This window comes from Gastrolobium bilobum, unplaced genomic scaffold, assembly GCF_033153095.1.
Source record: "Gastrolobium bilobum isolate Gb01-03AN ecotype WA unplaced genomic scaffold, APGP_CSIRO_Gbil_v1 utg5503, whole genome shotgun sequence".
In the NCBI taxonomy this organism is placed as follows: Eukaryota; Viridiplantae; Streptophyta; class Magnoliopsida; order Fabales; family Fabaceae; genus Gastrolobium; species Gastrolobium bilobum.
The window spans coordinates 1-12138 of NW_026897634.1; the positions used below are offsets into that span (position 1 = coordinate 1).

At 36.5% G+C, this 12138-nt stretch overlaps 1 non-coding gene across 1 annotated transcript; it reads right to left on the minus strand.

The window, feature by feature from the left end:
- Positions 1-1078: 1078 nt before the first annotated feature.
- Positions 1079-1184, minus strand: LOC133308873 (small nucleolar RNA R71). Its single transcript, XR_009751231.1, has one exon. It is a non-coding gene; the product is annotated as a small nucleolar RNA R71 (small nucleolar RNA).
- Positions 1185-12138: the final 10954 nt, after the last annotated feature.

Sequence of the window (12138 nt, forward strand, 5' to 3'; positions counted from 1 at the left end):
GGGTTGTTAAGGGATTAGGATTCCAATTGAGATTGAAGGGTTAAATTGCCAAGGGATTGAGATTTAACTAATTATTTTAGATAATAATTTATCTGAGTAATTTTATAAATGAATATTGTAAATCAATCCAAAGTAAGAAGTGGGGATCATAAGGTGAGTGCGCTCTAACTACAATGCTTTTCTCATATTTTCAAAACATCAATTCTTATCTTATTGTTCTTTTTCTCAATATAAAAATTACAAAAATAAGTCTTTAATTTCAGTTCTCAATTTCAAACCGATCAACAATATTTGTCACAACCTTTGAACTCTTCCATTCTTAAAAGGAATAATTAATTGATATTCGACCCAATCCCTGTGGAGACGATACTTTACTTATCATTATATTACTTGTGCGATCGGTACACTTGCCGGTGAGCATCAAGTTTTTGGCGCCGTTGCCGGGGATTGGCGTTTCTTATATCAATTAATTTTGATTTTTAAGATTGGATTTTTATTTTTATTTTTAAATTTTTTGTGATATTTTAACAAGTGCTACTAATCTCTTTTCTAAGTTGTATGCGAGGTAAAGAGCCCGAGTTTCCACTTGATTTGGGGATCACAAAAACAGAGAAGAAAAACAGAAAATTTTCTCGGAAGAAGCTTGTATTCAACGAGTTAGATATTCTGTCAGAAGAAGAATACACCATGGCAGGGAACAATGAAGAGGACAATCCGCTCATGGATACCATTCTGACTCCATTATTCAACAAACCCAATGCGAGCATTGTCCATCCTGAAGTGGGCAAAAATATTTGGGAGTTCAAGTCTGATAATATTCGACTAGTGGAGAGAGCTCAGTTTAGTGGAGAGGTTGATGAAGACCCTCATAGGTTCATAAACAGATTCCTGATGATCTGTGATTCGAGAAAGCATCCTCAAGTGTCCAATGATGCAATCCGGTTAAGGCTGTTCCATTTTGCTCTTAAAGGAAAAGCTTTGAATTGGTTGGAGAGGCAGCCTACGAGAAGTATTCCCTCATGGGAGAATTTATCAAACAAGTTCTTTGCGGAGTTCTTCTCGATGGAAAGATACAATCAAATGGTGAATGATATCACCAATTTCACTCAAGCTGAGGGTGAAACTATGTGTGCAGCCTGGAACCGGTTCAAAGATCTAATGAAGAGGTGTCCTCATTACCCCATGACCAATGGTGATCAGGTCCGGATCTTCTTCAACGATTGTAAACCGAAAATCCGTATGGTTTTGAATGGTGCAGCAGGTGGTAGCATTAAGTCAATGAGAGCAAATGCGACTCTTGAATTGATTGAGAGGATGACTGCTAATGAAAATGAAGTGCTGTCATCCAAGCCTAAAAGAGGAATCCTTCAACTGGAAGGTAATGATGCGGCGCTGGCTGAAAACAATTTGTTATCTCAGCAGATAGCAAATTTGACCTCAAGGCTTGACAAGATGCAGCTTGCTGGTATTCAGACTAAAGCTGCTGCTGTTATTTGTGAATATTGCAAGGAAGGTCATGAATCTAATGAATGTCCTACCTTGCTATCTGATGATCCTCCTCAACAAGTGCATGTTAATGGCGTTTGGTATGATCAGAGACCTCAGCCACAAAACATCCCTAAGAATCAGAATTATCCTTCTGGAGGCAATAATTTTCAGAGGAGAGTACAGGGAACTAGACTTGATTTCAAGTCTAATAATTATCTGCAGCCTCCACCAATTCCAGCTAACGAACCCTCTGATTTGGAGAGGTTAGTTGGGCAAATGGCTCAACACTCTAGTACTTTCATGGAGGAGACAAGGGCCAATACCAAGAACACACAGGCTTCTATCAGAAATTTGGAGACTCAAATTGGCCAACTGGCTAAGCAAATTGCTGCTAGAACTCTCGGCACCTTCCCTAGTAACACAGTCACCAATCCGAGGGAAGATTGTATGGCCATCACAATTAGAAGTGGAAAAATACTTCCATCTCCTGAGGTTAAAGAATAGCTAGACACTGCAGGTGAACCAGAAAAAGAAAAAGAAATTGAAAAACCTGTTGAAGTGGTGAAGCCAGTGGAAAGGAAGAAGCATGAATTGAGTCCCGAATATGTGAGGGCCATGGCACCCTATCCTGAAAGATTCAAGAAGGATGCTCGGAAGCAACATTATGACAGATTTCTTGATATATTCAAGAAATTGCATGTCAACATTCCCTTTGCTGAAGCTCTGGCTTGCATGCCCAATCATACTAAGTTCATGAAGGACTTGTTATCAAGAAAGCATAAGCTGCAAGAGTGCCAAACGGTGACACTCACTGAGGAGTGTAGTGCTATTATTACAAAGAAGTTCCCGCCTAAGCGTAATGATCCAGGGAGCTTCAAAATTCCTATTGAAATTGGGAGTACTAAAATTGGCAGGGCATTATGTGATCTAGGGGCTAGCATTAATTTGATGCCTCTTTCTGTTTGTAATTCCTTGGGAATCACCGAGTTGAAGCCTACTTTAGCATCTCTTCAACTTGCTGATAAGTTTGTGAGGAAGCCTAGTGGTATTATTGAAGATGTTCTTGTGAAGGTGGACAAGTTCATCTTTCCTACTGATTTTGTGGTGCTGGACATGGAAGGGGGAGCTGAGATGCCTCTTTTGCTGGGTAGACCTTTCTTAGCTACATCTCGTGCACTGATTGATGTTGAAAGCGGGAAGCTTGAGCTAAGAATGAATGATGAAATCGTTATTATTCATGTCTTTGATTCTTTAAAACAGTCTTCTCATAAAGACGATTGTTTTAGTCTCTAAGTCTTAAAGGAAGAAAAAAATGTAGCGGTTGAGGTTCCTAAAAAAGCAGATGATTATAAAGAAGATGGAACCTCAAAAGTGGAATTGAAGGATCTTCCTCAAACTCTAAAAGATGATGTCAAAGAGGTGAGGACACCTCAAAGGAGGCGTAATCCTACAAAGAAGAAGGCAATGAGAAAGGAAATGGTGAAACTCTTTGATACAAGTTGGAAGAGACACCAGGAGCTGAAGTTTGACAAGAGACATCGCGACTCTATTTCTCAGAAAAACCAAAGCTTCAAAGAGTTCTTAACATGGCTTCATGGTTTGGAACAAATATGAGAATGGTGGTCTCATACACCAAGGCATCCAATACCACCAGATATTCCATTTGTTGAGTCATCCCACGCTGCTGAGGGGGATGACATGGATGATTGATATCTCCTTGCTGACGGAGATTTTGTATATTAGTTTATTTTTTAGTTTCGTATTTTTAGTTGTTTTGTGTTGGTATATCTCTTTATGATATTTTAATGTGCGCATTATAGTTTATCCTATATGCCACTGTTTGTTCCATTGTGCAGGTTCTTCTTCTTTCTTGTGGTTTAATTATTGCTGAGGACAACAATTCTCTAAATCTGGGAATGGTAGGCTTGCACCTTAGAACTGCAATTCTTCTATCAGGGGAGATATTCTAACTCTTTTAAATTTCTTAGTTATTTTTTTTTAGTATTTTGTGTGTTCTTTATTTTTATTTAAAAAAAATAGTGGTTTGTATTTCAAGCAATTCTCAGGTTTAAATGTGCTTATCTAGTTAATATGCTTGACTGAATTCTTGGAAATATATTGTATGAACTTCTGGCATGATATTGTATGGGCATGAGTAGATTTCATGATTGCTCGTTTGTCTGAATTTTGTGTTTGAATGATTAATGATGCCTGATGTTTCTTTTGGAAGTCTAGGTTGACATCATAGCTGGTGAGGTTTTGTGCTTAAACACTTATTTTATTTTGAGAGACCTCACTGTAATAGCATTTTAGAACTTGATCTGTTTCTCTGTTATGCATGCATTGGTTGATGTGATAAAGGTATTTTGTTCTTGTTAGCTATTGGCCAAAATAACCCACCTGTATGAATTTTTTCATTGCTAGCCCCTTGAGCCTGAACTTAGTTTGTTGATAATGACTTGTGGCCTGATTGATGGCTTAGCCTATTTCCAAGTGACTTGCCTTAATTGAGATTGAATTATCGATGTGTTGAAAATAAAACAAAGAAATTGAGGTAAGCTCCACAGAGGTCAAGTAATTAGGGGAGGTAAAATTTCATCTATACCCTTATAAATTTTTTTTTTGAAAAAGCAAGAAAAAGAAAAAGGGTAAATGCATAAAAGGTGGCTGAAAGGAATTAATTCCCGAAATTCTTTGGGAATGTTAGTGGAGCAAAATCATTGAGTTGAATGTGTTAAAAGCGAAATAATATCGGTTTATCAATCTCATTGTTGTTTGAGCTACTACCCATATATTCCTACCCTTTAACCAGGCCAAGTTACAACCTAAGAAGTCCTTTTGATCAATTGTGCATGTGTTAATGTTCCTCATCTTTAGGAACTTGAGAATATGATCAAGCTTATGGTAATGTTATTGCTGCGATGGATTGAGTGATTATTACTCCCCCAAACACTTGAGTGCTAAGCGTTATATGTTTATCTTGGTGAGGGGTGTTCAAGCTAGATTCTGACATGTTCATGAGAATAGAAGGCATTGTTAGGAGTTCTTTGCATTGATTCAGTCATGCTTAGCATAGTGATCTCTTGATTGTCTGTGTGATGTTGTGTTGGAATAATTGATTGTTTCCTGGATTGAGTCTTGTACATTGCTGGGGACAGCAATGTTTAAATCTGGGAATGGTTTGATGTGCCTCTGGCAAGTGTGATCTTCTGTGTTAAAATTGATAAGAATTGAGTCATACTAGAGCAATTTAAATATATATTTGCTAATTATATTGATTCTTCCTTTTCAATAATATTTCTCACCTTTTGGTTGTGTTTTTACAGGTAAAAGGAGTGAAAATTACAAATTATAAAAAGCCTGTTGACGCGACTCCACACATAGGAAAGTTCCATGTTGCATCATGTCGCATAGGCCAAAGTCCAGAGAAATGGCGCAACTTGGCGCCACAGTGGCGCAACTTAGCGCCATGTTGCATAGTACAAATGCCAGAGAATTGGCGCTAGTTGGCGCGAACTAGCGCCACCATGCTAAGTGGTGCCAAACTCAAGCAAAATGGCGCCATGTTCCATGCCATCTAGCACCAAGGTCATGAAGAAAGCAATGTCACAGTAACTTGGCGCCTAGTGGCGCCAAAATGGCGCCGGTTTGCGGGAAAGAAACACCGCGTTGTCTGAAGGGTATTTTTGGAAGAATAAAAGAGACTTATAAATAGGATCCTCAAGACAGAATTATGACAGACCTATTCTTCTGAAGAGAGATGACGGCGGTGCTCAGAGAGGATTCCTGGGATCAAGTTCTTCTTCTTTCTTTCTCTTTAATTTTATGCTTTCATTGAATATTGGATTTTTAGCCATGATTATGTTTGGCTAATTTACTTTTTATTGTAGTTAAGGTCACAAACCCTATGTGAACCCTTGTTACGCGGATCGATTTATAATTGCTCGATTATATAATTATCTTTATCTTTATCCTGTTCGTATTTTATATTTTCTTTATTAGAATTGATCACTCTAATAGTTGATAATAGTCTGAGGGTTAGAACCCTAGATAGGAATATTTGGGTTTTCATCCTGAAAGGGGGTAGGATAACGGTTCGTATGTATGCTAGGAATAGATGTGTATTGAATTGCGGATGCCTAAATTATTGAGTTCATCGCTTAATATTCATGAGGGGTTGTTAAGGGATTAGGATTCCAATTGAGATTGAAGGGTTAAATTGCCAAGGGATTGAGATTTAACTAATTATTTTAGATAATAATTTATCTGAGTAATTTTATAAATGAATATTGTAAATCAATCCAAAGTAAGAAGTGAGGATCATAAAGTGAGTGCGCTCTAACTACAATGCTTTTCTCATATTTTCAAAACATCAATTCTTATCTTATTGTTCTTTTTCTCAATATAAAAATTACAAAAATAAGTCTTTAATTTCAGTTCTCAATTTCAAACCAATCGACAATATTTGTCACAACCTTTAAACTCTTCCATTCTTAAAAGGAATAATTAATTGATATTCGACCCAATCCCTGTGGAGACGATACTTTACTTATCATTATATTACTTGTGCGATCGGTACACTTGCCGGTGAGCATCAAATATGAGAAGGGACATCCAAGCTTTATATAGGGTACAACTGACTTATCTATTAGATACTTAAGAGAGAGAAGCAAAGAGGATTTACAGATTTTGAGAGAGAGAAACATTGTGTGTTCCTTTCTCTTTGCCATCTATTACAGCGTGGTAGCATTGTTGACGAGCTTCTATAATTTCGAGGAACCCTAATTCTGGGTGCGTGGCTTTTGGCATTGTTACCCTGATAAGAATTTCTGGGGTAGTGTCTGTTTGTTGAAAAGTTTCTTTAACTTTTTTCTTTTTATGTGGTTTCTGAGGATGGATTATGAATTGTTTTCTTCATAATCTGAGTTAGGTAGGGCCGGTCGTGAGATCTTTGCAATGGATTTTCGATTTTTAGCATCCAAGCTTCTTTGTTGACTGAACAGATATGCCTAAAGTAGACAAACAAAGAAGGACAAAGGGTTGTGTGTGCATGTGTGGAGGTTATTTTCGTAAAATTGCTACATATTCCCAGCAATATTTTACAATCAACTAAATAGGGATGTGCAAAAAAACCAAAAAACAGAATCGAACCATGAACTGAACCGAACTGCACTTAAAATAAGCAATTTTTAAAAATCTGTTTATGAACCGAACCAGTTTTTATAGAACCAACTCAAGAACCGAACCGAACCATTTTTGAATCGAATGGAACCATTTTCGAACCGAATCGAACCACTTTATAACTGAACCACTTTTTATTACTTTATTTCTTTATTTTTTAATTTTTTTTAGAAGAGGGTCGACCCGAACCGAACCTAACTAGTTTCCAATCGAACCGAACCGTTTCCAACCGAACCGAACCATTTTCGAACCGAACAAAACCAGTTTTGAACTAAATCTAACTGTGTAAACCATTTTGGTTCGATTTTTAAAAAAATTCAGTTCAATTCGACCCATGCACACCCCTATAACCAAATATAGCATCACGAAAACAAACCCAATATTTCTGAGAATATTTTCAAGAAATCTACTATCCCATCATATTCCTGGGAATTGTGATTTCTGGATAAAAAAAATTTCTCTTCTACCAAATGCTCCATAACTATAATGTTTGAACTTGTTGTGCAATTTCGCAATCAATTATATAAATCACACAAGTACGCAAGTGCACGTGTCACAAGTAATAGAGTGGATCTGTGAGTCCAGAAATCGTTCCACAGAGATTAAGTAAAGCTATAGCTCTAGTGAAGCAATCAAGGTAAAAAAGATGATTTTTTGAGAAACTAAAGACTAATTTAACAATTAAGAAATTAGATAAACTAAGACTAATGATAAACTAGGAAAATGCAGTAACCAAATAAGTTTTCCAAATGTTTCAAGACAGATTGGGATTAATTCCCCATTATTGCAATTTCACCAGAATGCAGTAACCATGCTACAGCAATCATCCATTCAGTAATCAGAACACTAATACATGCAAGGGTTCTCACCAACACTACATGTATACTAAGTCCCACATCTTTATGGCCAACAAAATTATGAATTCATTAAGTTCAAGTTCCATATGATTTTGTGGTGCAAGTGATCACTCTACCCACAATTAACTAATTTTACTTAGTTAAACCACAATGCTTAATAATATTCAGGAATTACCTATATCTCTATAGCATAAATCCTAATTACCTTGCAACTCTCTCTCGATGAATCAACAAGATTAAGGAAAATATAACACTTTATTAAGCAACTGAAAGGAAAATCATTCAACAAAGTTTAGGTAATACTGTTTACATCACAATAAGGGTACTCTATCACCCAATCATAACAAGTTAGCCCATAATTGGGTGGAAAGAAACAACAAAGTAAGAATAAGATTCCATAAAGCTAAAGTAAAGAAAATAGGAACGATGCTGTAGCACTGCTCTCGCAGCAACCATGAGCTCCACCACCATCAACCTAGCCTCAGCCACCGGAATAATGCAGCAAGTTACTGGGTTCAATGATCTCTCAATTGAACCTCAGCTCCCTCCTTTGATTCGCTGGATTTCTCTCAACGAACCCTCAAATTCCTTCCAAATGTTTCCCCTTACTTTCTCTCTCTAAAAATTGCCTCCAATTGGGTGTCTCAAAACATATCAGCCATCATTTTGTGTGTAGGATTAGTTCCTTTATAAGCTTTGATATTCTGGGCTTCAATCAGCTCTTCTTATCCATGCAAAACATCACTCAAATCTGCCTTATGATTGAATGAGATTAGGACTCTGTTTTGTTGTCATGCTGACAGAGTATGCTGTTGCATATCTCATCAGATTATTTCCAGATTTGCAATTCAGATTTGAATCTGATTTGTAATCGTTGATTTGATGAAGATTAACTTGTGATTTCTTGACGTTTCTGAGTGCGTATCCAGATCAGGTCTTTGATTACACGTTCAAAAGCTTCTTCCATCAAATTGGGCTTGGATCCATGGCTTGCTGGTGATGATGTCAACAATATGCACTGCTGACCTCATCTGCATTGCTACAGCACTGCTTCCCGATGCTACAACACTGCTTCCCGATGCTACAACATTGACCTGCAGTAAAATAACAAATGCATTGAAATGTTTCCAATATCTCAATTTATATCCAAATACTCATAATTAACATAATTCTCAATTAAATCATGAAATCATAGAATTCATGCATTAATCATATAAAATCAAGAGAATTATATGTAATCATAGTACCAAAATATCACAATTAAGCCCAAAATAACTCTCTTTTGGAGAGTTATCAGAACTCAAAACTCAATCTTACTAGTGTCAAATTGTTAATTACAAGGTAAAAATAAAATCAACGGTGGTCCATAGTTTTGTCTTCCTTTTTGACATAAATAACTGGCCAAAAGTATTCGTTCTAGTTCGCTAACGAATCTCCACTGAATTATAATTTAACAAAAATCTCGAGCTTTGAGTTGATAAGGTACATTTTAGAGTTGGAATTAAAGTTTTGCTTTTGATACATTAAAGTTCAGAAGAAGTGAGACCTTTTCTTTCTAAAGCCAAACCAAACAACTGTTGGAAATATTCTAGTGTAGTGGTAAAAGTCCCATATCGGTTAGAAATGAACGGAGTCAGGACCATTGGGTTAAAGAATAGAGAAGAGGAAAAGACAAAAACTGTATCAATCTCAAACTGTAAAACACAATTTAAACGAAAGATAGATCAACAAGGTCCCCAATCTCGCCATTTTAACCCCTAATCAAGCTGGGCTTCAGGCTCTACAAATCCAATCTAAAATAAAAGGAAATAAAACAAAAGTCATGGTTCTAGGCCTCATGTACATTGGGCTCATAATTACAAAATCAAGCCTAATTAATCACATAAATTACAGCAATTCGTGTCAGACTTTGGCTTCAATTTGACTATTTTCTTGTCTAAATTTGACTTTCAAGTCTCAACATTTGTAGCACTCTGAATTATATGCAAAATGGGATAAGAATGAGATTAATCAAACACCTAGAACAAAAGTTATGATCAAAATACTGGAATAATGTAAATCTAGAATTTTAGGATAAAAACGAATTAAAGTCAATTAAAAGCCCAATATACAATTCAGTCCAAAAGACTATTACTTACACACTAAACAATCATAAATTATTAATTAAGAGTAACAAATAAGTGTAATAAATTCATTTATCAAATCCCTCCACACTTATCTTTTCTCACTTCTGAGCAAAATTAAAATTGGAAACAAAGTCAAGGAAATGACAAAATAAAATTAAAGACTAAAAGATAAATCAATCCTTTCTAATAATTGCCAAGCTTCAAAAGATCAATCGATCAAGAAAGAAGTTCCTTCATCTCAAATTAAAAAACGTGTAGTTTCATTTGATAATGCTAATCACGCAAAATGGTCTCTCAAGGGATACTCTAAATCAATTTCTCAAGTTTATGGGGTAAGCAGGTGTATCACTCAAATTCCACTCAAGAAAATTGTCGTACCATAGGCTTGCTCAAGTTCTACTTCTTCACCACTTATAACACATGCATCCATAAATCAATAGGGCTTTTTATTCAAGTTTGTAATGGGGAGGGTGAGGGTATGGATGACTATGGGAATGAGAGGCTAAATACCCAAGAAATTTAAAAGAGCACTGATCAAGAACTAAACTAAAGGAACAAAATTAAAACAAAGATAATGACTAGTAAAGAATACAAAATAACTCAAATAGAAACATTTTTTATTTCTTTTCTATTTTTTTTTGTTTTCTTTTGTCAATTTAACAATAAAGAATGGCAGAATATAAAATGCATCCCCCCACACATAAAATGTTGCACGTCTTGGGCAACCCTGATACTTAAACAAACTTCTAAAGTGAAATCAGTACTCAATAAATTTCCAAGGTGTGGAAATATTCAAGTGTGAGTACTGGTGTGAAGTCCCACAATGGTTGGACAAAGACCAAGTGAGAACCATATAAGTGTAAAAGACCCTTAAATCTCCAACCTTAAGGTTTAGGATTGTGTCATGATATCAAATTCACTTGCTACGTTTGATGTAGCCTTAGTCTATTGGTGGTATTCCTTCGCCATGGGCTCCCCCTGTACCAGCCTGACAATAGTATCAGAGCTAACAGTTTGGCTGGGCTGAGCATTTGGACATGCAATTGAAGAGGCCTCCACAGAAGGCTAATGTGACTCTAATACTTAAAGAGAAAAGACTTCCGCAGTAATTGCCCTTAAGGGAGAGAGCATGATATTAAGCCTTATACTTGAGGGGGAGGATGTTGGAAATATTAAATTGTGAGTAGTGATGTGAAGTCCCACAATGACTGGACAAAGACCAAGTGAGGAGCATATAAATATAAAAGACTCATAAACCTACAACCTTAAATCATATCCGCCACGAGCTCGTCTAGGACCAACCTAACAGCAACAACCTCCAATTTCTGGCATAATTGTGGGTTTATAGTTCAATAAAATAGGAGTTATTCAAATTACAGTTTTGTTGTAACATTAAGCCCAGACAAATAAGTCTAGACTCAACTTGGTAGCAGAAGATGCTTATATGCTATTGGAATATCTTGTACACAAGGAAGAATAACCAATCCTATGTAGTCTCCGTCAAGTTTGATGATCTATGATAGAGAGCAGTACTACAGTACCAGAGTACTGTGTTAATGATTCGGTAGTTAAATGAAAAATAGATCATTTTAAGTTCAATTTGCTGCAGCTAAAAAAAAATACCCATAAAAAAGGGCAAGTAAAGTAATATACATCTTAAGTTATAAAATTTATTTAATTCATCGTTACTTCATTTGACTAAACTACTAGAGAATCCTAATTCGCCTTTTGCTATTGCCATCATTCCCAAGTGGCCCTCACTTCGTAAAAAGTTGATTGACTTCACATTTTGCTTTTGGTATAACATGACATAAATATCAGCGCACAAACAAATTAAAGCGCTCTTGGAAGATGCCGTTTACCCAGTCTTAAGTTGTCACTGGTTCAGCTTAGTCTTGGGGCACTGGTCTACGACGTTAGCTAGTATCCAAAACGAACAGAGACAGAAATTGACATAGCATCTATACATGACCCTTAACCAAATTATTCACTCACTCTCTCCTTGTCGTTGGTTCTTTCCTTCATCAAACGCATTCATATTTGGTGGCGTTTATAAACGAGAGCTCCTATGATTGTAGGAGAAGAAGAGAAAGGAGAAGAAGAAGAAAGACATGGCTAATTGTAGTTCGAAGCCACCGATGTCGTCAATGAAAAACCACGGAGAAACTTGGCTCCTTTCACGTGGCCCCACCACATGTTACCAGGTATTCAAGTATGGTCCAAGCGTGCGAATTGGAAGGCTCGGTTGCAGTTGTATTTCAAGGTTAGAGATGAGAAAAAAGACAGAGTTAGCGGGGATAGGGTGTTGGTGTGACCATAGTAGTGGTGTTGAGGAATCAGATGAGGAGTTTGTGAAGGTTCTCCGGGAAGTACAACCATATATGTTTGTGCATAGGAAAAGAGTATTTGTTGTTGTCTTGTCTGCAGAAATTGTTGATAGTCCTTATTTGGATGACACTCTCAAGGTACCACTTCTCTGCCTCTCT